Source organism: Canis lupus, chromosome 23 (genome assembly GCF_003254725.2).
Source record: "Canis lupus dingo isolate Sandy chromosome 23, ASM325472v2, whole genome shotgun sequence".
In the NCBI taxonomy this organism is placed as follows: Eukaryota; Metazoa; Chordata; class Mammalia; order Carnivora; family Canidae; genus Canis; species Canis lupus.
This window is the reverse complement of record NC_064265.1, coordinates 47,041,869-47,068,478: the sequence shown is the minus strand read 5'-3', so window position 1 is coordinate 47,068,478 and position 26,610 is coordinate 47,041,869. Positions and strand designations below refer to the sequence as shown.

Sequence of the window (26,610 nt, the reverse complement as noted above, 5' to 3'; positions counted from 1 at the left end):
TTAATCCTCAAAACAACTTTATGACTTTAGCCATTAAGCAGAAGAGGAAACCAAGGCATAGAAAGATTAAATAACTTGCCCGAATTTGTAAAGCTAGGAAACCATGGAGCCAGGAGTCAAACCCAAGAAAACATACGCCAGCTACATAACACACCATACTTGCTAGATAGGATATTGTCTAAACGGGGGATACATAACATATAATCAATAATTAAGAGTGTTATCTATGGTCTAATGACGAAATATATCTAATTTTTAATTAGCCAGGTTTATAAAATTGAAAGAACACATTCCTGTAGCTGGGACTAGTAGGTTGTATTCCAGCTCCAGATTCCCCCAAAGTCACTTGCTTCTTCCCTCAGCTATCATGCATATTTCTACATGAATCTTCTGTGCATACACAAATATGTGTTATATATATTCTTTTACACCAATTGGGCATTTACACACTGTTCTGAATCTTAAGTTTTTTTCACTTAACAACGTGCCTTGAAGATTGCTCTGTATCAGCACCATAGATCAAGGTTTATCTGCCTCTGCTTGGACACTTATTAACTTATCACCATGAGAACCAGTAGAATTCTTTGAAGGAGCAGTTCCTCCTTTTTCAAGGCTGCCAAAGAAAACAGGAGAGGGGAAAAAAATCTTTTTTCTCCCTTTCCCACAGTATGGTTTTATAATTTTCATTTTACAGAGAGGAAAAAGAGGACAGACAAGTCACGAGACGAGGTAGGAGTCTGCTCTTTCTTATGTTAAAATTATCTCTGAGGGTAGCATGACAATTTTTAGTTTCAAGGAAGACTTCCATTTGTTTTATGAACGTTTTCCATTCTTATACTTCCATTTGTGGCATTAAAAAGGCACATTCCAATTAGTCACCAGAAGAGTAAATAAAAAAATATTCTCTTTATCCCATCTGCAACAAATCCAAAATTGGAACACCATGCTCAGCACAAATCTTCTGGAAATCTTACACACATTGTATTATTTTCTATCCAATAACTGTGTGCATGTGTGCAATGACATATCCAATAATTTGAATAGGGCCTTCAGGGGACTTTTTTTTTTTTTAACCTTTTTTCCTGTTTCACTGGCTCTTGTTCATTGTGACCTTATCCCTCACGTGTTTTGTAACTTTGAATTTGGACTCACGTTGAATGACTACGCTATGTAGGTGGAATTCAGTGAGATCCCTGATAACTGGGCATCTCTCCAGGGAATATTTGCTTTTACTACCAACCTGGAACCACGTAACAGTTACTTGCCTAGGTTGGAGTTCCCTATAGACCATGTAGGCCAGTGAAAAATGAACCCCAACCCCCCAATTACTTCTACCTAGAACTCACAGTAAGACTGATAAGTTATTGTTTCTCTTTGCTGATAAGCACATTTTACAAATCTGGCATTCTCTGGGCATGTAGCCTTTCTTGGCTCTCGGATTTATGTGGAGTTTCAACTCAAAATCTCTCTTCTGAGTGCTCTAAGAGCTGATTTCCTGTCCTATATGTAGCTGCAAAAAGCTAAGGCTTTGGGGCACATAGAGATCAGAACTTAACAGGGATGATTTCAGGTGTTTGGATCTTTCATTTTGTTTCTTAGTCCCTAGATTTGTTCTTCTCCATTTTATAAGCCGAGCTTTGCATTTAAAAAGAAGCAGTATTACATTTTATAAAACATATGTAAGGGATTTTGGGCTGCAAAAAAATTTAAAGTAATGCAGTTATATGTCTAGAAACAGAAGATTCAGAAAGTCTCCAGTCTACTTTTTGCGTGAATCTGTTGAATCCTGGGTATCAGATGAACCTCTGAGAGTATGTTACTGTGCCCCTTGAAAGAAAGTGATCATAAACATTGTGCACCAGACGAGGGAAGGGTGGGAATATGAGGGAGGTCAAGAATTGAAGAGGAGTTTTGTGTATAGTCTTGAGGAAGGTTTGGGATTTGAAGTCATAAGGTTACCCCAAGTTTGCATTATGGCCTCACCACAGCCTTCAGGCCTTGAACAAGCCATTCAACAACCTTCGAGTGGGGAGAATAGGTCTTAGCCCACAAAGTTATTTTAGAAACTCAATGGAATAACTTATGAAAAAATTATCTGAATACTCACTTACATGAACTGAATTTCAGTAGTTGTCCATGTGTGAGCACTAGGTGATGACTTAGAGGATTTCAGGGCTAATCAAGGGGAAAAATATGACCACAAGGTGGCAGTGATATATAACCAGCTTTACTGGGTGGTGTGTGAGAGATTGCATGAGAGATGAGAGGGAAAGCCTTTCCTGGAAGAGGACTGTCCAGAGACAACAGGGTGGGGTCATCACCCCAAGGGAAGGAGGCAAGGAAATCCCTGGGGAGAAGGGGAATCGAACAGAGGGCTCACAGGTCTGGGTGATGCCGCTCAGCCTCCAAGTGGGGAACCTCTTGGTCAGAAATTTGCAAGGGGCAGCAGGGGTTGGCAGCTTTCTACAGCCCCACAGTTTGTCTATCTATGGCTGGAAGATGATGTGCGCAGTTTCAGGGAGTACACAACGCAGGCAGTCGCTAAATAGCTAAAAATACGTCCACTTGGGCTGAAATTGAAAACCACTGGACATGTAAACATTGGAGTTTGACACTGCCAGGATTTGAGCTAATGGTCCTAGCTTGCCATGAAGAAGACACAGTGTCAGGGCCAATATACAGGCGCCATCTTCAACTTATTTATCTAACACACGTGGACGGACCTACGCACACACAGCCAAGATGCAAGTTGTCATCCTAACATCCCCTACTGGTGATTTTTCATTTGTTACGCAGATTTGTTCTCCTCCCTTCTCTGCCCTCTTGTGTCCACCAGGAAGATGACTACACACTCCCCCTAGGCCTCCGGGTCCTCGAGTTCTGTTTGGCACTATCAGGAGATTATGCTGGAAAAACAGGAAGACTGGGATATTATTCTTTTTGTTCCTCTTTGCCCCACTGCTTTTGGCAGTAGCTGCTTTGTACTGTTAGAGCTCTTGTCCCTGCAGTGCCTTCAGGACAACTCCACCCCCCATCCTTCTCTCGTGACCTAGCAGTGGTTCTGGTATCCTGTTTTTGCTAATCCCGGACTGCATCATCCTCATTCACGGATTCCCTAAAATCAGCACATGGTCCCTCACTGAACTCTCCTCTGTTAAACCTTGGAGTGAGCCATCTCAAAGCTAGAATTCCTTCTCAAATCCGCTTAAATAATGTGTCTGCTGACAAAGGGCAAGCTTCTTACTCTTTAAGCACTATAAGCTGTATATACAGTTTAAGATTTTTTAAAAATTTTTAATTAGATAGTATGTTCACATGGCTCAGAAAAATGAATAACTATAAAAGTAAAAAAAAAAAAAAAAAAAAAAAAAAAGCTCCTTGCCTTCCAACATTGTCCCTCATCTAGCCAGAAAGAACCTCCTTCCCTTCCACATATACATGTCTATTCTTGGATTCTATGGATCTTTCCAGAGTCATGCATATTCAAGAAGATGAACATTTAGATTTTTATTTTCACTTACTTTACACAAAAGGTATATTAAATATACTGTTCAGACATATTTTTCCCCCCACTGTATAGTTCCTACAAATATTTTTTAACAGATACATAGCACTCCACTATAAAAATTAGGCCTAATTTGTAGCCACTCCTTATTGGATTTTGAGTTGATTCTAACCGTTTGCTCTTATGTAAAAAATGTTTCAGTGAATAAATTTGAACCTACAGCATTTAGCATATGTGCAAGCATATATGCAGAATATATTTACAAAGTAAAGTTGCTGGGTCAAAGGTTATATGCATTTACAATTTTGGATAAATATCGTCAGATTCCTTCATAAATGTCATACTAACTCACACCCCCCAGCAGTGAAGAGTGCTTGCTTCCCTACACCCCGCCAAGGTAGGGTGTCCTAATGCTTTCTCCTATAGATCTCTCTGGCACCGTCTCCAACTCCCGACAGTGGGGCAGGAAGTTTGCACAGGATTGAAGAGAGCAAAAGAAAAACACCCAAGGTGAAAAAGCAAAATTAGCTTTAACAGGCTTACTTGAAATACTAGATGAAGAGAAGGGGTTATAAACCACTCTTTGGAATGATCCCCACTACAGTGTCTCACTGATTTTCTGCTTAATAACCTCATGTTTATTCCCCTAAAATGTCTCATTTTCATACCCACCAAAGAGCAACAATCAGTGAGGCAGAATTTTTTTCAAAGGGCCTTTTTCTTTTCTGACGAGTGGCCCCAAACTCCAAGGAACCTAAACAAAATCATTAGTCCTTGGGGAAACATGCATCAATTCCTTTCCTTGCTTATCTCTCCAGAATATTGGTCACAAAAGCTTCATTTCCCTAGCTCAGAGCTGAAATATCTGGCTGGTAGTACTGGTGGTCCCAGGAGAACTGTTGCAAGGCAAGGACAGGGAAAGAACAATCCTTTCCCTCTTCTAATGTGTTCACTAGTTAACCTTCTGGATGTGATTAAAAGGTTACTGAAACATACTAAATTTGTCCCTATCCTGATTTTTTTTTCTTTTTTTTGGCTGGCCAGCATGAATATTGCAAACTATCAAAAAATATTTTAGCTAATAGAAGGCAGAGTGTGCTGGTAAAGGTTGAAAACCTACTCTCCAGAAAAAAAAAAAAAAAAAAAAAAAAAAAGGACCCACATTTTAGTATATGTCAGTTTCTGTGGTATAAATATTCCCTCGATGATCAGCTTTAAAGCTACCAATGTGACGTCACTAAATGCAGGACTGGGAAGAGATCTACAGCAGGACCCCATGACAGAAATGTCATCGTGCAGACTTAATAGACGTACGTAACTTCAAGGGCTTAAATAATAACAAATTATAGTAAAATAATTAAGGACTTCTAACTGTTCTAAGTATCTCCTATCTTTGTTTCTAATATAATTTATTCAGTTCTATTTCTATTATTTAATTTTTAAGTGTGTGTGTTTAATTGCCAGCTTGTGAAATTCTTGAGCACTTACCGGGTGGCTCTCCTAAGCCAGTAGAAGCTGCTGAAAGGGGAACAGCGCAGGAGAGACACCCAGAAGCAAACTACTGGAAGAAGATTCATTTATTCGTGGACTTCCCAATAATTATAATCGTCACCATAACACTGGGAAAGACAGTTGCCTCTCCAAATCCAATTTTCCTTTTTCTTTCTTAACTACAGAATTTTGATTTTAAGCTTGACAATGCTTAAAATCCGGTCAAAACACACGTTACAGCTTACCTTAAAGAAAAGGGAAGGCATGTAACTCTGCTCAGGACAATGTTATTTGGGCAAAAGCTGTTCACCGGGACTCGGAAAAGTCTCATTAAAACAGCAAGGATTCAGCTGGCCTTGACCATTTTGCATATTCCTTTTTCCTTCTCTACCTGTGATCGGTAAGATAGGGCAGCCATCGGGAGCATGAGGTGTTCTGAGGATATAAGCTTCTGCTAAGCACAGCAAAGCAGGAAATAAAAGTATTCTAAAGATATTAATACAAAAAAAGTCAACATGCCAGGCCTGAACAGCCTATCTCTGGATTCCATCATACACGAGAGAAAAGTTCATGTATTTTTAAGCCACTTATTTTTAGGTCTTTGTATCTGGCAAATGGCACTCCTAACTGGTAGTGTAGTTCGGATTTATGGAGTGTGTGGTAGGTTCTAGATACAGGTCACCCCAGAAAGGTAACACCTTTCTGTGCAGGTTAGACGTACCTAGTTTGTGATTTTTATAGCCTCATTTGTCGTTGGAAGAATTGATTAAATTGATAGATATTCATACCCCTCCTTTCAGCAGAAAATAGTTATTCTGAGATTGGGTCATCCCTTCACGCTACAGAGGGTACTAACTCTACTTCTGCTCAAAGTAGTATTAACAATTATAATTAACAGTGTTGCATTTGAATTTTAAACGCTAACTACTCAATTCACTGTTTGCTGTACAGTAAATATCAAGTCACAACGACAAGAAGTAAATACAGAAAGCACCGTTTTGATGTTTGAAAGCTGCTTACAAAGATTGAACTGAGGTTACGCTGTTCCATTTTTCCAGACAGCTTCAAAAACTTCTAAAAAATTATGTTATTAAATTAGACATAATATTCTGACATGGAGTCCTTGGGAACGCAGACACAAGAAACTTACATTTCTAGTTCTAGCTCCTTCCAAGGAGTCTATGACAGCACCTCAAAATATAACAACTCCTTTAAATTGGCTCCTAGGAGGAACATTTGATTATCAGAAGAATGAAGCCTTTGGCACGCTTGTCAATCATATCTATTGTTGTATCCTGTGAAGAAGGGTAATCAATTCTGAATAGTATCTCTTAAGGAGAAAGCTTTTATTATAATAAGGCTTTTCTGTAAATGTAACTTGTAAAAAAAAAATCTCACTTTTTCTTTTCTGAAGTCTTAAGAGGGCTCTTCTGGGATTGTTCAAGCTATAGCCCATCTTTTATTTTTTATTTCTAAAATTAAAGTTGAAGGGTTTTGGCTTTTGTTTGGTATTTCAAGTCTTCAGGATGAAACCATTGATAGTTTTCTGTGCCTAAAGCCATCACCAAATTATTCTCAACGTCTTCAGCTTCACTCAGCACCATGTCTGTCTTAGAGCAGGGATGAAAGGATCCTGAACAGAGTAGAATTTCTGCAAGAGATGTAGGGATGTGTTCTAAGACACTTTTTTTTTTTTTTTGGACTACCATGACTTTTTTTTTTTTTATTTTTGAAGATAATCTCTACTAAGTTACCTCTATTCCTCAGTGTATTATAATTAAAGAGAAAAAAATCTGGGAGTTCATGGCACATTTTTCTCCTTTATATTCCACTCCCCTCACTGAATTGTGAGAATTATCAGGAAGTAAATACCCACATACATATCCAAGGATTTAGGTAATAGGTTGTACTGTTGATGATAAAAATCGACAAGTTCTAGGTGTGTATGCGCTAACTACTTTTCTTACATAAACTGGTATATACGACAATGGGATGTTATTCAGCCACAGAAAAGAATGAGATCTTGCCATTTGCAAGCACATGGACGGAGCTAGAGTATAATGCTAAGCAAAATAAGTCAGAGAAAGACAAACATCGTAGGATTTCACACTTCTGTGGAATTTAAATAAAAAAAAAATGAACAAAATAAAAAGAGAGAAACACCCAAACACAGACTGTAAACTGTAAAGAACAAACCCATGGCTCCCAGAGGGGAGCTGGGCAGACGAGGTGACATCGGTGAAGGGGATTCAGAGCACACTCCTCATGCTGAGCCCCGAGAAACGTAGAGAACTGCTGAATCACTACATTGGCCATCTGAAGCCGAGTAGAGACACTACTAACTATATTGAGCTAGAAAAAAAATACAAATAAAAATAAATAAGTAAATAAAGTGCACAGTTATGTTTCTGGGCCCCTTCACAAGCAGAAGGTCTGGAGGGTTCGAGAGAGCTCCTGGGTCTAAGGCTGTGCCTTTTGCGTTTCCCTGGGTCTTCCACAAAATGCCTCGTCCTAGGCCCAAACTAGAAAGTCACTGACTGGGAAGGTACGAGGAGTCTTGACTCGCTGACACACAGGATTTCCCTCAGAGCTCACGACACGCCCGAGGCGGTCACGGTCCGTGGCCTCCTTTCACAGCTGAGGGAACGAGCACCCCGCCTCGGCCACCAGATGGCAAAGCCCAACCGCCATCAGCGTGTGGCCCCCAGGTCTCTGACCTTTGACCTCGGAGCTTCCGTGTGGACGGGAGCAGGCGTGCAACGTGTGCGTGCGGAGCTCACAGTGGAGCTCTGGGCCTGCAAGGCCCACACAGCCCTTTGGAAGCACTCGGACTCCAAGACGTCCCTGGCACGGGGACCGCGGGCCTCAGCTCCTCAGCCTCCACCCCAGAGCCACTCACCTGGATCTGAGGGCTCCTCACCTGCAAGGGAGCAGCACCTGGAGGCACTAGCTGTTTTGACCGCAGGGAAAGGAAGAAAGGGCGTGAAGAACGGAACAGTTTGGAGCAGTGACCAGCGTCTGCCAAGGGAGGCCTGTGAGGGGCGGGAGATGGCCCCGGGCAAGGCGCGAGCCTGAAGAGAAAGCCGGAAGGCCTCCGTGGGTTCTGGCTCACCTCGCAAACGGCCTGAGGCCCTTGGGGCTGAGACACAGCCACGGCCCCCCCGGGGCACATCTGGCTTTGCAGCTGGATTACTAACAGCCGCCCTGGGCCTTGAGGCGAAGTTTTAAGATCATTAAAATGTAATAGTGACCCCACCCGTAACGAACACAGCACAACGCCAGAGATCCCGTTCGGAAGTGGATTCAAACCCTTTCGGGTCTTGCTTGTGAACCTGCCTCCCCAAATGCAGAAAATCATGCTCCTAACACAGGCTGGCGGGTGTTTGGAGACGCTCGAAGCTGCACAACAGGAAGACCGTGAAGCAAGCCAGCGGCACATTTTCTGCAGAGGAAAGTTACTCCCGGCCCCAAGGGTGCTGCAGGCCGACAGCCTTGGCCACAGGCCTCTCCTGGCGGGGCCACAGCCTAGTGGCTTCATGGATGCTGCGTTGCTCTTCTATGGCCTCTCCAACCCCTTACCACAAACACGGTGGTATAAATAAATAAATAATAAATAAATAAATAAATAAATAAATAAATAAATAAATAAATAAATAACCAAGTTACCAGCAGTCTTGTCGGTTGGAAGCCTGACACAGACTTTCCTCAGGCCTCACTGAGCTACGACCAAGATGTTGGCAGGGCTGCTCTCTGCAGTGGAAGCTGTAGATGGAAAGCCATCTCCTTACCTGTTCCAGCTTCTAGAAGTACCCCTCTACCTTGGCTCACGGCCCCTGCTTCCACCAGCTTCTAAGATGGTCACACTGCATCTCTCCAACCTTTCTTCAGTCCTCACATGTCCGACTACGGTCGAGAAGTGTTCTTAGCTTTTAACGACACGTGATTACATTGGGCCCACCTGGATCATCTCCCCCCAGAGCCAGGCAGTGCCCATCACACCTGCGAAAGTCTCTTTTCACCACGGAAGGGGACATAACGCACAGGCTCCACAGATTAGGACATTGGCATCTTTGAGGGCTGTTATTCTAATCACAGGTGGCCAAGGTGGAAATATTTTGACTAGCACTGCAATGGTCACTCCCCATGGGGCAGACAGGAAGGTCACTGCTGAGAGAGCCTGGCGGGACCTCATCTCCGAGTGACTCCAAGATGAATCTTCTCATAGCAACCTTAGTGATAGCAAGTTCAAAAACAATCAACACTTGCCAGTGGACTCTAGCTGTGAGCAAATGTCACAGCCCTGGGAGAAATAAGATTGGACGAACTGGATTTGCTGCTTCAACGTGCAAATTTTTCGACATACGTCTGAAACGGTCCTGAGTTGAGGGGAGGGGTACATTCACGCAAGCCATCGCATCCATTCCAGGGCCACCCCAGGACGAGACCGAGCCGTCCCCTTTGCTGCCCAGTGCTGTGGTCCCCGCCACAAAGGTTCTGGCCGGTGAATGGTGTCTGAGCCCAGCAGGGGATGGGAACTCACTGCTCATTTGAATTCTGCACGGTTGTAATTGTTTGAAGGCTCTTCCCACCACTGTGCTGAAATAAGCCCATCTGTCATGCTCACATATGGCTCTCAGTTCTCCTTTTGGGAACCACACAAGCAAAAATTTAATTCAGCTCCTACTTGCTAGCTGGTTTTTGAGGGGGCCTCGAGAGCCATTCTGGACCACCATATAGACCAGTTAAAGAAGCCAATTCTCCTAGTCTCCAGTTGAGTCAAGGAAACAAGAAATAATAATAATTTAGCTTATGTAACAAGGAATCACTTGTGAGAACAATTAAGAGAGAGATGACGTAATAGAGGCACTAAATTATTTTTGATTTGTTATAATCTCCTTAGTCAGATGTGTCACAGGGGAAGAGAATTCCACAACATGCTTTCAGCCAGCCCAATTAAACTTGCAATTTATTTCCAAAATATTAAAAAATCATCTCACTCTTCCACTTTATGATTTAAAATTACAGTAGTTTGCTTTATTTTTTCTAACTCACCTGAAAATAATCTAAATAACATTGCCTATGTTATTTAGCTCACGGGTGTCTTCCGGGTGTCTCCACCAGTTAAGCATTCAGTCCTTTTGATTTAGGCTCAGGTCACGATGATCTTGGGATTGTGAGATCGAACCCCACATTGGGCTCCAGGCTGGGCATGGATCCTGCTTAAGATTCTCTCTCTCTCTTTCCCTCTCCACCCTCCACCCTCAAAAGACATAATGTTATTCTGTCAACAAAAAGAAAGAATTTTAAGGTTGAAATTCTAAAGCAATAGAAGAGATAAGGGTCAGGTAGGTATGAAGCAGATGTTTCTGTGTTCAGACATATTTTTCTTGAAAAGCACTTAAGAGTGTTCTAGTGTATCTCCCATTTTTTGGTCATGCTTTCTTTCTGTATTTCAAAAAGATTTTAAGTCAGTATTAGTAAACGTATATTAAAGCTAAAAAATTTACTCAACTAACTTTTCTGCAGAAACATTCTTTCTGATTTGTTAAGTTTACTGGTTTATAAGCAGCCAAGAAAAGCTGAATCCATCCAAAGACCATTTATTAGTGTTTTTAAAAAATAATACTGAAAAACACAGGAAGTTAGGGGGAGAGATTTTTAAATGAGGGGATGATCTTAACCACAGAAATGTCAACTTCTTGAAATGATGAAAAGCAACATGTTCATAAAGGGAGCATTTGATTGACAGATGAGAATCTGTACAAAAAGCTTTGAGAGTTTGATCCTGGTCTTTTGTGAAGTTTTTGAATTTTAAAAATAATGAACATACCATGTTGTTTGGAGGCATCTCTGCATCTGAAGTGTTATTTGGTTCATTTTTTTTTCTGTGTTGTTAAATATAATTGCTGTTAAAATGTCCTATAAATGTGATGGTCTATCTAAAATTCAACTTTAAAATGGAATATAAAGTCAATGAAATCCCCATTTGCCATTAGACTTTATTTCTACCTGGATGAATCCTTAGCTAAAAAAATTCTAAAGAGGATATAGCCTAATTGAATGTTCTCCTTTAACCCCCATTGTTGGATGGTTATAATACATCATGTAAATAATACCAAATTCATTTGTGTCATCGTGGGTCTATTTTTTAAAAAAATTAAAACCTTTTATTTATGAATAGGTACTTTTGTGAGACATTTGTGGCTTAGGTTGGGCTTCCTGAAGAATGGATTCTGAGAAGGATACTTGGTGTCAGGTTTATGATGGGTGCTCTCAGGGATACCTGAGAATCACCCTCCTACATTGCCCAGCCCGCTAGATGTGAGCCGCACACAGGGGAAGGCATGTGCAAGGAAGCCTCCTTCAAAGGAAGAGCAGTTCCCCAAGTATGGCGCAACTGTGAGCTCTAACCACCCAATGCTCCCAGGAGTTGAGAAATGGGTACCTCCATCCTGATGGTTGTGGATACACTGAAGTAGGTGCTACAATTAAAAAAAAAAATCTTTCAGTATACCACTGGTCTTTATGGCCATGATATCATTAATACTGAAAGCTGCAACCTCAAAATAACATATGTCATCCTCAAGCCCAGCAGTCTCACAGCACGAAGGTGGAAAGGATATAGATGTACTCTACGAACCCAACGACTTTAAAAGACATTGGACTAATGCTTTTCAGCTAAATTCCAACTCATATAGTCTACATATTCTCAATATCCTCACTCGGATGCCTACGTGGCATATTAAAATCATATGATGCTCAAATTAAAATTATCGGATTCATTATACTTCACTCCCTGTGGCACATCCAATCCATCATGTAGGCTCTTCCTACACAGCGTAAGTAGAATCAGGGCACTAACACAGTTACTCCCTTAACATAAGCCAGTATCTCCACTCGACTCCTGCAGCAGCCTACTAAGTGGTCTCTCCACTTCCTCTCTGTCTCGTATTCTACTTTCCACCCATCAGACTGAGTGATTCTCCTACAACTAAGAAAGATTATGTCACTCCTTGTTCCAAAGGCGTCATATCTCCCTCACAGCGCCACTTACTATCTATCTTAACCACTTACCAATTTCCCCTCCTGCCCTCTGATCTGACTACACTAGTCTTGCTATTTCTTGAACACACCCACCAAACTCATGTCCTACCCCAATGGCCTTTTGCACTTTGTTTCCTCCGCCTTGAACTCTGGGCAGAGAGTTAGATATCTGCATGGGTGGTTCCCTCCCTTATTTGGGTGGTTAGTGATCTTTTCACCACTTTGGTGATCCTGAAATTAATTTTTTTTCTAATATGGCTGTTAACATTGCTGGCAGCTTACTTCGCCTAAAGTATATGCCTAGCACATAAGCATCTAGCATGGCAAGAAAAAAAAAGAAAAAGAAAAAGAAAAAGATGATGGAGGAGAAAGCAAATTTTGCAGTTTTGCTCAATAAAAGAATGTTCTAGCAATGACTGCCATCTAGAGGGGACTGACACAGAGGTGGTGTTTCCAAACTCCAGAGGGTGTCCGCAAGGCACTAGAGAATCACCTGCTGGTGATTCTTATATTCATGGACTTGGCTTAGGGGTTGGCCAAGTGAGTCTCAAATTCTCTTACACATCTGAGTTCATGTGATTTATTAGAATTTTTAGAGACCATTGTGTTTTACTATTTTATGAATCCATGAAATATTTTAATTCATATTGAGATTTCACTAGACAATCCATCTCAACATGCTTGTGGTTTGCCATTAAGATGACTCTTCTGGTAAACAAGCAAAAAGATTTCTCTTGAAGCATTCATTATGCATATGAGTACTTGATTAGAAATATGGCAACGGGAAATAAATAATCTCTTGAAAGTTCATTACCGAATGATGCTATCATGTTCTAAATAAGCACAGTGTGAATTTCAGACTGGCTCATTAATCATTAGAAGACAACTCTAATCAGTGGAATGTGACTCTAACTTTACTTTAGGGCAATTGTACTTGATTGAAAATAGCAGCCAATTAAGAAAAAAAGTACAAATGATTGGCAAGAAGGAAAAAGAGAACTTTGAAATCTTAGACATAATGACTCCATTGATTGCTAAAAATTGAGTTGTTTAAAACTTTCAGTTTGTGATAGTTGCCCTGAATTAATCCTGTACTATGCAGATTAGGGAAGGAATTTCTAAGTATAGTACACAGGGTTCATTCTCTCCTTCCTTAGTGTAGAACCTCCATTATGTGTGGGCTACAATGCACTCATGGGATGGACCACATTTCCAGCCAGCCACCTTTATGGTTTTTGGCCCTTTATGGGACAAAATTCTGGATAAGATTTTAAAGTTCTCTTTTTTCTTTCCTCATAATGATGTGAGATGATAAAGTGGCTATGTGATAAGATGAAGTGAGGCAAATGACAAACGCGTTGTGACATAGTAGCGTAAGGCTCCTATTGGCATTGTGACAATGCCTCTGAAGGAGGATTACCCGCTTCTGGACCACTGTCGGCACAGGTAACAAACTGTAGCTAAAGGGGGAGTTGTGTACACTTCGATAAATATATTTCATTTTTGCTTTCTTTAGGGAAAGGGGCTATATTTTCTTTTGTTTCTGTCTAAGTAAGCAAAAACGAGCTTTATATTCCAAATTGTACTTAACATATGACCAAAGTTATATGGCCAACAGTGGGTCACTCAAACCCAGCATAGTTGGTATTAACTAAACTCAAAACTCATGTCCACTATAGTCGATATATGGATTCTGACATTAGCTGACTCCTAGGACTTCTGAAATTCCAGCATTGGTTCTAGGCCCACTGGACTCTTAGGTCACCACTACTTAGTGCAATTAGTTACTGTAGAGTTTTGATGAGATCAATGTAATAAGGCCAGATACCTTTTTTCTAGTTTATGACTCTGGAATGTACCCTTGGCCATAGCTTGCCATATCACAGGTAATGCCACTGACCGCCAGCAATATTTGGAGTGCGAACATTTATTTTTGCTCCTAGAATAGCACATCAAGGATTACATAACATTAACGCTAACATAGTAGACCTCGAACACATTTAGTACAGCCCCAACTTAGCCCCATAAAGCATGATCAACCTGTACCAGATCTTACTGTAGCAGAGACTGGTCTAGAAGATGAAGCAGCCTGACTCCAGTTTCTGTGCTCTTTCCCCACACATAAAGGCTAGGTACAAACTTTAGCTCTGGAGTCAGAGAACTAGATTAGAGTCTACATGTTCTAATTTGCTCAGCATAATTTATATAACCTCTCTAAGATTGTTTTCTCACTTCTCATCTGTAAAATGAAAATTATTGAATTAATGCATACATTGGGTTTAGAAAAGTACCTTATACAAGGAATTGATATAATGCTATAAATGTTGGATACAATTATTAAATTAGCAATGATTATTTTAACAATATGAAAATACTTTATATGTTACTCATTTTATTTTCCATAGATCAATGAATGATTTGGCATTAAAAAGGAAAATAAATACAAAAACCAAAAATAGAAAGGCTTCGATTTAGCTCTTTTAACTATGAAATATCAAGTAAATAAAAAATAATTGAATCTTTTTTTATCTCTTAAGTTCTTGGAATATCAAAGGCTTTTTTTAATATTTTATTGATTTATTTATTTGAGAGAGAGAACATGAGCAAGGGGAGGGACAGAGAGAGAGAGAAGCAGGCTCCCCACTGAACAGGGAGCCTGACATGGGGCTCGATCCCAGGACTCTGAGATCATAACCATCAGCCAAAGGCAGCTGCTTAGCTGACTGAGCCACCTAGATGCCCCAGAAATATCAAACTTTTAATCAAACCTTTTGTTCACAAAATGTCATTTATGACTACACTACACTGTCTAAAGCTGCACTCAGAGGAAATTTCATAGCTTTAAAGACACATATAAACCAAAAAGAAAGAATAAAAGTAAACTTGTAGAAATTCAAGAAACTGGAAAAATGCCAACCTCAACATAAGGAAAAATAAGAGAATAATAAAGACAGAAATTAATGACTTAAAAATGAAAATGACTTGAAGTAATAACTAAATTAAATAGCTGTTTAATTGAAAAAGCTACAACTTTTACCTATTCTAAAGAAGAGGAGAAAAAGGACAAATATATAAACAATAAATATGGGGAAATAACCTCAAATATTGAGAAAATTAAAATAATCAAAATGTACTGCTTGATCAAACTCCATGAAAACAAATTTTAAAATATAGATAAAATAATTAATTTTCTAGAAAGATATGAATTATTCAAACTGATCTCTATAGTGGGAAGATTTTTTTTAATTGAATAACCATAGAAGAAATTTGTCAAAGAGCTGTCTCCTTAAAAAACATTCATAAGTACAGTAGGCTTAAGTAAAACTATTTTGTTACATGGACCCCCCCTGGAGTGGAAATTCTGACAATTCACATGAGGCAACTCTGGGTGGATGGGGTTCCAGAAAACTGAATTACTGTGTCATTGGTCTTCCTGACTCAACCCTGGCCAAATGACCCAGTGAGACCTGCACAGAGATTATTAGCTTTCCTCAGAAGCTTTGCTCAATTTCTTTAGTGGTAGGTCCTCAGATTTTCACAGGAATAAAACTCACTGTGCACCTCAGGATTCCATTTGTCCACTTTGTTTCTCTCTCTGTGATTTCCCATCCTTTTCTGATTTGCAGAAATAAAGTGAAACTTCTCATAAATGATGACTTCTCTTCACTCTAACCTCCACAATTCTTTTTTCTATTACGAGTATATTTTTATTCATACATCCTTATTTCCTTCCCTCTTTCGGGAACATCTTAACAGGCAAAGGGGGCAAATGCATACATTTGATCTGTCACATTTATTTATTTATTTAAGAGAGGGAGATGTTGGTGGGGGGCAGGGGAGAAAGAGAGAGAGAATCTCAACCAGGCGCCACATCCAGCACAGAGCCTGATGCTGGGCTCCATCTCACAACCCTAACAATATGATCTAAGCCAAAATCAAGAGTTGGACACTCAACTAACTGAGCCACCCATGCATGATCTGTCACCTTTAAGAGAAATAATTTTTATCTTTATTCAGAAGATGTCAGAATGCAAGTATCCCTAGTATATATTTTTGAAATAAACAATTTCATATACGCATTTTACTGAGATAGTTAATATGTAGGTGTAAATCTAGCAGTGTGATAGCTTCAAATTGTAATAATATAGCCATCATATATCTATTCAATGTCAACATAACCAATAGCAATATACTTTAGCTTATTACATATTATTGGTGCAATATAGTAAAGACTAAGATATAAAGGTGACTTGACTGAATATACACCTTTATGTAAATGTAGACCACATATCAATGCTCTGTCTTAACAAATGGCTACACTTCCTTACTAAAAAATACATCTCTTTTCCTCATTCTCCACTTTACTTGCTATTTTGACATTTTTATCTCTCCTTTTTATTCCTACCACCAGGAAAAAAAAATGATAAGGAGTTTTGAAAAATAATCTTGGATTCTGCTTAGCTTCCAGCCTGATACTCATAACTATTAAATAGGTAAGCCATCCTTGAAAAAAATTCAAACATTCTCATATTTCATATAAAATCAATGTACAATATCTACTTGTAATATCTAATTATCCAAATCATTTCTATAGGATTTTTTATGTGCAGCTTAAGTATTTTTATTGGTTTTAAATCTAGCTTTGGAAATATAGCATTCCCAAAAATCGAAGTATTATAGAACAATACTAACAGGAAACCAACTTTAAAAATTTTTCCAGCGAGCTAATTTTAGAGATATCCTTTATTTTATTAGATATAGTAGTATTTCTAAATAATGTTCTTCATTTTTCAGTAAGTTGATCACAGATCCACATAATGTAATTGTGTATTTATAAAATTCATACATAGTAATCTCATTTTCTATAACAAAGTCAGTGAGCAAGTTTTAAGAGATTTAGTGAAACAATTTTATATTAATCAGATTAATATGTTCTAGTTGTATATTTCATAAATAAAAAGAATGCATTATGGTGTTGACTTCCTGGTAACAACATGAAAGCAATTGATTTTTCAATATAAGGATGCAAGGTGATTTTAGATTAATTCTTGTTTGAATTGTCACAGTGAGAATGTATTTCTTTTGAAATGTAATAGGTTTGTAACAGATTCAATTAAAAATAATTTGGCTAATTCAGTGGGAAAAATTAAAAAAAAAAGTTATTTGACATTCTTTGATCTTTGCTTTCCTGTCTTATCTCCTGTACTGCCACCTTCAAAAGATGTTGACACCTAAATTACTTAGCTCTGCCCTCTTGTGCTGTAGCTTACCAAGACTCTGAATCTAATGATCAATGTCAACTCTAAGTAGGGCTTTTCATCATGGTATGACTTTGGGTGGCAACAATGAGCAGGGAAACTGTTTTGCTCTCTGCTTTATGGCATGAGGTAATAATTTAAAAGTATTTGATAAATAGATAATTAAATGAAAAGTTAATGAAAATAATAAGCACACTAGGCTTAATAAGATAAATATTACTATATCTACATTCGTGACATAAAAAGAGAGATAACAAAAATTATTATTTGTAGGAACCCATTTGTAACAGAATTCTTCCTATATTTTGCCCACCTTGTTATTTTCAGTCTCTTGCTAACATCTGACATTTTCTTGACATGTTTCTTATTTTGTTGACTTTGTCATTCAGAAGAGAAAATATAGCTCAGCATCCATCTTTTGAATTGCACAGAGAGTAAAAACATTCTGGGCCAAGACAACAATGCAACTGAATATGAAACACCCCCTGCCCCCAGGAGGAATTGGAAATTAGAGTTGAGTGGTAGCAGATATACTCAGAAAGAGAGAAAATTGACAGCAAATGGAGGGAATAAATTCAAATACTCTGGTTGGGAAATTAGAAAATATTGCAAAAGTCACCTTTAGAATAATGTGCCTGTTGACTATTTTTGGGTATTGAAGTTGAAACAGGATTTAGAAAGCCACTGAGACAATAGATAAAATGTTTCATTTAACTCCAGAGAACATTTCGGTTGACAAGTGACTTATTTTCTGAGAAAATGTAAACAGAAGGATAAAGGCTTAAACAATCACTATGTCTATAAATTAGTAGCAGTCATGTTTCCTTCTTGACCATAGGAGGAAAAAAATAGAATTTCACTGGCAGGAGTACTGTGTATCTCATCCAACTCCTTAAGTTACAGAAGAGAAAGCAATGACATAAGACAGTCAAGCTGCTTGCCCAAGTTAAGTGAAACTATGTCTACTAACTTCTTGTGAGATGGTATTTTCAAGATTTATTTGATAGTAGAATTCTTTAAAAATGATTAGACTTCCAGCCTCAATACCATCATGGTAGAGAAAGGCAAAGGGAGCTATGGAAACCTGCCCACGAAGGAAGTGCAGACCAATGATCTGTGATGGTATGAACAAGTTTCTGATAATGGTGGCAAAGTGATGTCATATAAATCACACCATGGATAAAAGTTATATAGCTTAGACATAAGCTCAAACATAAGCCAAGGGCAATTGTGTTCTCAAACACTTGTCATTATGAAGATTAAGAAATGTTGGAGCATGCTCCAAAAACCATCTGTAGAGAAGGGAAACCGCCAGCCTAACCAGATCAGGAATGGAGAGGAAAGTGATCAGTATTAAAGTAACAGTTGAGAATTTAAAAGGCAAATCTGAGAAGTGCAGAAGTACCAAGACTCAACATTTGCATTTGCAGAAATCCCTGGCTGACCACTAAACTATAAATGTGTAAAGCAGAGCCCTGGGTGACCGGCAAATAAAGCAGGGAAAGGCCAATAGAATATAGTGTTGAAAAAACGATTTATCAGGTGAAATTTGTGATTTTGCTGCTTTTTTTTAACCAAGTGCCTTCTCTGACTAACATGCCAATCAGCCTTACTGATTTGAAACATCAAAAAAGAGAATCTGATGCTGGCAGACTCACAGTGAAGAAATTCAGGAACTAGGCTAGAAAAAAAAAAAAGAAAAGAAAGAAAGAAAGAAAGAAAGCAGCAGCTGGTTGCTGTGAGGCATAAGCAGGGTTTTCAGCTGCTGCATTCCATTAGAAAGAGTGAAGTTACAGTTAGAATCCAAGAAAGCTAATTAGACTGCTATTACAAAACATCCCCAGAAGAACACAACAGAATCCAGAGTTGCTACAACGTATTATCTACAATGTTCAGTTTTCTCCAAATATTATTATATATGTAAAGAAAGAGTAAAGTATATGCTATAATCTCAAAAAAATAAACAACACAAGTCGAGCGGGACCTTCAGTTGACCAGATGATGGCTCTGTCACACAGATACATTAGAGTAGCTATTATGTGTTCAAAAAATTAAAAATATTTTTAAAGAGTTAAAGAACAAATGGTCTAAAAGAGTGAATACAAATGAAAATACATAAAAATGGAAATTCTGGAATATAAACATTGAAATGAAAAATCCACTAGATGGGATCAGCATCAGATTGAAAATGATAAAAGAAATGACTGGTGAAATTTATGAGAAGATCACAAGAAATTGCTCACCCACAAAAGCAGAATGAGACAAATTACTGAAGAAAAATAAATAGAAAATAAGTAAATAGGAAAATACTCTTCTGGGATAATACCAAGCAGCTTAACACACATGCAATTAAATTTCCAGAAGGAGAGGAGAGACAGATATAGACAAATATCTAAAGAAATGATGGCTCAACCCTTCACAAACTGGTAGACAATCTTAAGTTTCAGATCCAAGAATCTCAACAAATCAGAACAAATATGACACCTACACACAAAGGATAAATATAAAGAAAACCACATTGGAGTCAAACTGCTGAAAACTAAAAAAATAAAGAAAAAAAATCTTAAAAAGTACTTAGAGAAAAGTAACACAGAACACATACAAGAACAATGATATAATTAGTAGTTAACTTTTTTATCATAATAAAAGGAGTCCAGAACTATATTCAAAGTGCTGACCGATCTTTTTCCAGAAAAATTATCCTTAAATAATAAAGGATAGTGCTCGCTTCGGCAGCACACATTCTAAAATTGGAACAATACAGAGAAGATTAGCATGGCCCTTGCACAGGGATGACATGCAAATCCGTGAAGCCTTCCATATTAAAAATAAAATAAAATAAAATAAAAAAATAAAGAATATACAGATATTTTCAGGTAAACTTACCATGAGGATATTCGGCTCCAGGGGATCAAGTCTAAAAAAAAAAAAAAGTGCTAAAGGAAGTTCTTCAGGCTAAAGGAGTTGTTCTCTTGACTGTAAGAGAAGAGTTACAAATGAGGGCCGCTGGGTGGCTCAGGTCCTGATTCTGGGGTCCTGGGCTCAAACTCCTTCTTGGGCTCCCTGCTCAGCGAGGAGCCTGCTTCTCCCTCTGCAGCCCTGGCCCCCTGCCCCTGCCCCTGCTCATGTTCCCTCCCTCTCTCACTCTCTCTCTCTTTCAAATATACATAACATCTCTTTAAAATGAGAGAGAATAGTTACAAATCAATACAATACGACACCTAGAAAAGCCCCAAAGATAAGTCAATTAAACAACTCACTTCTGCACAAGCTAGGAGTCAAGCAAGAAGTCACAAAAGTTAGAAATCCATTTGAACAACATGATACATGAAACGTTACCGCAGTTGGGTCCTCGGGCCCCACAACCATGAAAGCAGTGCCAAGGCTTCCTGGGGCCCCAGCTGGAGGCAGACCAGCACCAACAGAGTGGTTACAAAGGGGAGACTGTGAACACAGAAATCTCCCACTCAGGTTCCCACTCTAGTCCTCTATGCTAAGGAGGGAAAAGGGGGGCGAAAAGTGCTTTGTCCCGATTGGTAAATATTGGCAGGCAATTCCAGGCGCTCATTGGTGGCCTTGGACCTGGAGCCCTCTGTGTTAAGGCTGCTTGGTCTAGGGGGCCGCATTCTGGTTCAGGCCTCCTAGGAGCAGCAGTGTAACAATAGCATCCAACAGAAAGTGCCCTGGTGCATCATGCTTTTCACGTGGGCCTTGTTGCCATGGTCCTTAGTAGCCTCAAAAACAGCAAATTCCAATCTGTGGTATTCAGCTGACACAGAAAAAGAAAATGGAAAAAAGAAAAAAAAAGAAAAGAAAAAGAACAACCCAACAGTTACCTTGGTATGTTTCTATTACAAAAGAAAAAAAAAAAGGTCTAGGACCCAACATCTAAGTGTTGTCTGCCTCGAGAAGATAAGAAATGAAGAACACGATGAAGCAGGAGGAAGGAAAGAAGGAAGAAAGGGAGGGAGGGAAGAAGGAAGGGTGGTGGTAATTGCTTATGAGTCCAACGTGGGGTTCCTCTCTGAGTTTCCATGTGTCGATCTGCTGATGATTTTCCCTCGAGGATTTTTCCTGTTGTCCTGGTTCTTTGTATGTCGAGTATTTTTGGATCGTATCCTGGACATTGTGAATATTATGTTAGGAGACAGGAGACCCCGAGTCCTCTAACAGTCCCTAGAGGGTCCTGAATTCTAGTGGCGGTGGTGTCACAAAGCAGTTTACCTACTTAGGGGGCAATGTCAAGCTTCAGGAGCCCGGGTGGCTCAGTCGGTTAAGCGTCTGCCTTCAGCTTGTGTCATGATCCTGGGGTCCAGGGATCGGCCCCTCCACCCAACCACCCAACAGGCTCCCTGCACAGTGGGGAGTCTGCTCCTGCCCGTGCCCTTCCTCTCTGCAGATCCCCTCTGTCAAATAAATAAATAGAAGATCTTTAATGAAAAAAGAAGAAAGAAAGAAACTTGAAATTCCATCTGAACACCCAGGGGTAGAATTCCAATCCTTTGCCTTGTCGCTCGTGGTCTGTCTCACGGACACGCAGACCTGTGTCAGCTCAAGTGCAGAAGTGGAGCCTCCCCTCCCCCTTCCCTGCAGGTGGCACCTGCCACATAGCTCAGATGTCCAGGGAAATCCTGTTTTCCTAGTCGTCTGGCTTGAATACGATTGTGTGTGGTTCTGTGTTTTGTGTTTTGCTTTGCTCTTGGAGTTTTAGCCACGTGCGCCGCTGCAGTTATCCACAATTGGGGCTGCCCTGGGAGCAAAGGCTCCTTTTCCTGTTCCTCGGACTAGAAAGACAGAGTTTCTCTCTGAAATTTGCTCCCTGTACCAACCACTCTGCACCTTTTCACGCTGAAACTGCCCTTGATCGTGGCACAAAAATAAAAGAGGGAGAAACAACCCAGAAACTTACCCTGTAAGGGTCATTTTTCGGGCTTGGCCTTTCATCCTCCATTTATTTGCTGTTGCTAATCTTCAGAGTTCTTAGGTTGTTGGTTTTTGAGGTTTTTTGTTGTTGTTTTGTTTTTGGTGTTTAGGAATGAAGAGAAAATAATACAAATAATCTATCATTAAATTTTCTGTCTTTTTTTATTTTTTTTAATTTTTATTTATGATAGTCACAGAGAGAGAGAGAGGCAGAGACACAGGCAGAGGGAGAAGCAGGCTCCATGCACCGGGAGCCCGACGTGGGATTCGATCCCGGGTCTCCAGGATCACGTCCTGGGCCAAAGGCAGGCGCTAAACCGCTGCGCCACCCAGGGATCCCTATCTTTTTTTTTAAAGATTTTATTCATTTATTCATGAGAGACAGAGAGAGAGAGAGAGAGAGAGGCAGAGACACAGGCAGGCTCCATGCAGGGAGCCCGATGTGGGACTCGATCCCAGACCCCAGGATCACACCCTGGTCTGAAGGCAGCGCTAAACTGCTGAGCCACCCGGGCTGCCCTGCATTAAATTTTCTCAAGCTGCAGGGAATAAAAGTTGTTTTGTAGAATTTCGGCCCAGCAAAATCAAAAGAAAGGAAAATACAGTCACTCCTGTGTATGTTTTTGTGGTTCATGTGTGTTTGGCTCCTTATCAGCGCATATGCTTGTTGCCAGGAACTGTATGTGACCATATCTGCTTCTGTCCACCGTGGTTAGCGCTGCGTATAAACCGTAGTAAATGTTATATTGTCCTGACTTCGATTATCTGTTATTAGAAAGAGACTCTATCTAGGGGCACCTGGGTGGCTCAGTTGGTTCAGCAGCAGACTCTTGGTTTCAGCTCAGGTCATGACCTCAGGGTCCTGGGATCAGCCCTGAGTCTGCTCATGCTCAGGGCGAGTCCACTTAAGATTCTCTCCCTCTCCCTCTGCCCCTCCCTCCCCGCTCGAGGTCTCTCTCTCTCAAGTAAATAAATCTTTAGAAAGAAAGAAAGAAACCCTATAAGTGGAGCCCTTTCTGGCTATCTGCTGTAATCGCTGACCATATACTTTTTCCTACTCTCTTCTACCCCCACCCTTCACTACTCAATTCAAAATCCTGTAGTGAGTTAGAGAGGAGCTGAGTTGAAAACAAAAGACTCTAAATGTTTAATAATAGCAGTAGCTTTAAGGAGAAATTAATTAATTAATTCTGTCAGTGGTGTGTCAAATGGACTTTAAAAAGTTATTTTCGGTGGGACACCTGGGTGGCTCAGCGGTTGAGCGTCTGCCTTCAGCTCAGGGCGTGATCCTGGGGTCCTGGGATTGAGTCCCACATCGAGTCCCACAGCCTCTCTCTCTCTATGTCTCTCATGAATAAATAAATAGAATCATTTTTAAAAAGGTTATTTTTTCAAGAAAATAGCAGTACTCATATTGTTACTGAGCCTTCTTAAAGAACCTTTCCAAAGGCAAGGGATTGTGTATAGACCTGGAGAAAACAAAATTGTCAACGTCCATAGGCTTATTAAATTAAGGCTATTGATCACTGGGGATAAATTTTAACGTAGGAAAAGACTAATGCAATGATACCTGCATATACTTAGTCCTAGATCACATATTTGACTCATTTTGAGAAAGTACTTATTTGATGGAAAATAATTCTAAAAATAATGAGCAAAAATGTATAAAGAGATGAATTTTATTATTTGATCTTGCCTTTTGGTCTTATTCATACAAAAAACCCAGTAATTAATAAATCAGGTTCTGAACTCAGAAAATTGAGTTATAAAAGTGACTAGTCTTGAGAACAGTCACCATCTTACAGTTTTAGTAAAATCGGTTTTTTCTAATGTTATACAACTAATATTGAAATTATTAAAAAAATTTTTTAAATAGTATAATGGCCCCAAATCCATCATCCTAACACAACTATGAGCATTTTGATATTTCTTGAAATCGCTTTTTTCTGGGCATCTGTTTCTCATTTAGCCTTAATGGGCCTACACAATTTACACCACACTTTTCTTTTTTTTCTAAGCCTTACCATCATGCCATATTGTCTTCATGAGTTAATTTTAATTGGGACTTAATATGCCGAGAAGAGATGGCACCATGGTTATTGCAAACAATTTTTTGGTGGGTAATTAGACTCTCCTCAGTGTTTACTCAAATAATACTATTCTAAAAATTATATCTATGTTGATTTTCCATTTTTAAAATAATTTCCTTGGTGGGAATTCTCAGAAGTAGAATTGATGTTTAAAATTAAAATTAGTTTTTATATTTTTGAAAAATATTATTTAATTGGTCTTCCAAAATGTCACCTTTTATCATCAACGAATAAAATTGCTTTCTTTACTGTACTTTTAAAGTCACTTAGTGGCATCTTTTTGAGGGCGATTAATAAACAGTAAGTGGCATGTTGGTGTCATTGTGCATTTCTTTGATTACTAAGTAGGTTTAAATGTTTTCACGTTTCTATCATATTGTCTTTTGAAGATTGGTTTTTACGCCCTTTGTTCTTAGGAAGGAGCTTCTTATAGATCTCTCTGATGCTAAGCAGCAAAGAAGCATTTGTAATCATTTTTCAATAAGCAAGGGGCAACTTTATAAATCCCTTATAATGTTATTTTCAGTAATCCTACTTTTTGCTCATAGAAACTGTTTTTTTTTTTAAGATTTTATTTATTTATTCACGAGAGACACAGGGAGAGAGAGAGATGCAGAGACAGGGAGAGGGAGAAGCAGGCTCCATGCAGGGAGCCCGATGTGGGACTCGATCCCAGGACTTCAGGATCACACCCTGAGCCGAAGGCAGGTGCTAAACCGCTGAGCCACTCAGGGATCCCCAAAACCAGTTTTTTAGAAGTCTAGTTGCCAAACAGAAACTGAGCATAAAGACTAGACTCTTTACATTCACTATCTCACTTATTCTTTTGATCAGTGTTTTGAAGTAGGGACTATTTTTTTATTGCTAATTTAGAGGCAACTGGAGAGAAGTTTAAAAAGGGTAGATTACCAAAGGTCCTACAGCTGGGTGCTGCTGAAGTCAAAACCAGACCCACACCCCATGTACTTTAACTTCTACAAACCACCAAATACAGGATGTGCTTATAAAAACAACCTGTCACATGGAAGCTGTCAGAGAACTATCTGATTCATCTGGTCTCATTTCTAAGCTTTTAGCTTTAGCCTTATGACCGGAAAATACCCAAAGAATAGTATAAAATTTACCTCTCAACATGACTAAAGAGCTGAAATTGTAGCGAAATGTTCCTCATTATCTGTTGAGTTGACAAAGAGGACCAGGAGCAAGGTCTGGACCTTCCACCAATCCTCGGTCTTCCCTTAACCCACTGAGGGACCACAGGAAGTTACGTTCTCAGAGTCACAACACCCTCAACTTTAAAAACAGCATCTATGAAGGTCTGCTTGGATTTTTTTTCCCCAAAGATTTTATTTATTTATTTATTGGAGAGAGAGGAGAGTGAGTGAGCATAGGGGAAGAGTGAGAGGGAGAAGCAGACTCCCCACTGAGCAGGGAACCTGAAGTGGGGCTTGATCCGGGGACCCTGAGATCATGACCTGAGGGGAAGGCAGACAGTTAACCAACTGAGCCACTCAGGAGCCCAATTTTCCTTGGATTAAATGAGATTATAAGTGTAATGGACCTCAAAGCATCCTGGGTACAAAAACAGGAGCTCCATAGACAACTGATGGTTCTGTACTTAGTTTCCAAGACTTGGTTTGGATGTGCGGTGTGTCAAATGCCTCCAAATGGCTCAGACTCTATCATTTCTGTGAGTAACTACCCAAACCAACTTGACTCTTGCCAAGACTTCAGCTGGAAGAAAATAATCCATTTTAGAACTTCTAACAAGTACTGTATACACTGGAAACTTTCCAACATAGATAACCCTACTTGGAGTGTGTCGCTGGACAATTTCATGTCCCCCCAAATCTCTGTACCTTGACTCTTCATCATGTAAATTCCTGCAATAGGCTTAAATAATTAATTCAGGGAAAGAAAAAAGAACCGTACACTGCTAACAAGATTTGATTCTGACACCCCGAAGCCTAATTACCTCCCTGAAAAGTACTCTTCTGTCCTCCGGCTCCTGTCTCTCAAAACAATTAGCCACAGTCTTGATTTTTGTTTCTGCTCATTACCTATAGGTTTTATCTTCAAAGTAGGTATGAATAATGGATTATTACTCTGCGATCCAACACTGACACAGGCATCATTGTAGGATCTCAACACCTCTTTGGAAGCAGTTCATTTTATAGAGTCCTTTGTAATCTAATTGTTCCTGATTACTGATTTAGTTTAAGGAGGGTTGTCAATGAAACGTCTTGTTTGCTCATATTCTGTTGCTTCCTGTGGGTGGATTGTAAGCCATTTGGTCTCT

At 39.5% G+C, this 26,610-nt stretch overlaps 2 long non-coding RNA genes and 1 other non-coding gene across 3 annotated transcripts in view; 2 read left to right on the top strand and 1 right to left on the bottom strand.

Annotated features, from left to right (window-relative positions):
- The window catches only part of LOC125753440 (uncharacterized), a 35,034-nt gene extending 26,812 nt beyond the window's left edge, over positions 1-8,222 (bottom strand). Inside the window, exon 1 of the long non-coding RNA XR_007405309.1 lies at positions 7,896-8,222. This is a non-coding gene — a long non-coding RNA (uncharacterized LOC125753440). The remainder of the gene's footprint in view (positions 1-7,895) is intronic.
- LOC112652621 (uncharacterized) lies at positions 586-6,507 on the top strand. Its single transcript, XR_003131607.3, has 2 exons — positions 586-729; positions 4,970-6,507. It is a non-coding gene; the product is annotated as an uncharacterized LOC112652621 (long non-coding RNA).
- Positions 8,223-20,018: 11,796 nt separating the features above from the next.
- LOC112652624 (U6 spliceosomal RNA) lies at positions 20,019-20,125 on the top strand. The gene has a single exon (XR_003131614.1). It is a non-coding gene; the product is annotated as a U6 spliceosomal RNA (small nuclear RNA).
- The last annotated feature ends 6,485 nt before the right edge of the window (positions 20,126-26,610 follow it).